General features: G+C 45.2%; 1 long non-coding RNA gene across 1 annotated transcript in view; it reads right to left on the bottom strand.

The window, feature by feature from the left end:
- Positions 1-372: 372 nt before the first annotated feature.
- The window catches only part of LOC108352963 (uncharacterized), a 21,698-nt gene continuing 20,537 nt past the window's right edge, over positions 373-1,533 (bottom strand). The window contains exon 4 of the long non-coding RNA XR_005494256.2: positions 373-1,350. This is a non-coding gene — a long non-coding RNA (uncharacterized LOC108352963). The remainder of the gene's footprint in view (positions 1,351-1,533) is intronic.

Raw genomic sequence — 1,533 nt, forward strand, 5'->3', positions numbered from 1 at the left:
ATCTTGTGCATCCCTGTCTCAAGTGTAAAATTACCATGCCCTATGCCCAATCACTCCCTTGTGCTCTCTCTGATGACAATGTGGGAGACGCGTGCTAATCTGTTCAGGGACTCAGGGAAAGATGTTGGAAGAACAGAATGTATTCCCTGGGAAGCCATTCGAGTTTGCTAAACAGAAAAATGTACAGACTTACTCCTAAATCACTCTGAAGTGGTGCATGCTTTTCAGATCCCATGTAAAATACAGAAACACCACATTGGAACATCTGTCCCAGTAAGAGCTGTCTTTTGAGAGCTTGGGTCAAACAGAGCGAAACCTCTCCAACAACTATCCACTATAAAACACAGGTGAGAAAATACAGCTCCCGTTTGCTGGCATTTGGGGAAGGGAGGGGGCAGTTTATTTGTTTGTTTCGGTTTGGTTTGAATTTTTGCACAAAACTAAAATGGCATGAAAATTTAGAAGAAGAGAAACGTAAGACAGAAACAAATGACTTTTCCGCAACTTCACTTCCTTTCCCCGATATCTCATCCAAGCCACCTTCAGCATTTTCTGAGCTGAAAGACCATAGCATTATGTCTGGCTCCTTGTCTCCAAGCTCGGCTGCCTGAACAGTCTTTCTGTGCCCTAGCTCCCATCTCACCCAGCTCTCCGCTGACTCTCTCTGTGCTACCTGCTTATTTCCCCGTGACCAAGAGCGCCCCCTGCTATGGCCGCATCATGCATTCCCTCACCAGCTACTCATTTTCTTCCTGCCTGGTTGACCGAAGTGTTTTCCTTTTCAAACATTCGTTCTTTTCTCCACCTCGCCAGAACGAGGCTGATGGAAACGCTTTGAAATCTTCCGCACAAGGCAAACCCGGTTCAGAAAACCTCCTTCAGAACCTTTCTGCTGTCTGTGGTTGAAACGGTCTGGCTTCCTCACAGACGATGATTTCCTGTTTCTCTCGGCCAATGGCAACCATTTTCATCCCCGTATGATGTATGATTCGATTCCACAGCTTTTTCCTTCTGCTGTGACTTCTTCGAATACTACAGATGTCACATCATCTCAGTAAAGGACGGAGGTTAGAGCAGGCACTTGGTTTTGGAGCAGAAATGGTGGTGAGGAACAGACTTCTGAATAATTGAGTGCTTTGGGGATGCCAAAGAGTTCAGTAATTTTTCAATGGTTTCTTTAAAACGTTTTCCCAATTATCTCCCGAAGCCTCCTGCTTCCGCACATGCTGTCCGCCCTGCTATCTGGAGTTATATCATGCACCTTCTCCATCGGTCAGTTCCTCTTGCTCACCTCAAGTATTCTGTGAGTCCATCTCTGACACACTCAGGAACAGTCACGGACACCCTCCCCTGTACGGAAAATAGTTATTCTATTATTATGTTTTTCATTTACCCTGAAATGTCATCCCTTTTCTGTATATAACAATTTCAGATTTCCTGGGGAGATGGTCCGGGGGGAGGGGATCAGTTAGAGGGACGCTGGTACCAGAGATGAGTAAATCATATATACATAATGAGAATTCAGAAATGTTT

The sequence above is a fragment of the Rattus norvegicus genome, chromosome 15 (genome assembly GCF_036323735.1).
Source record: "Rattus norvegicus strain BN/NHsdMcwi chromosome 15, GRCr8, whole genome shotgun sequence".
Classification (NCBI taxonomy): Eukaryota; Metazoa; Chordata; class Mammalia; order Rodentia; family Muridae; genus Rattus; species Rattus norvegicus.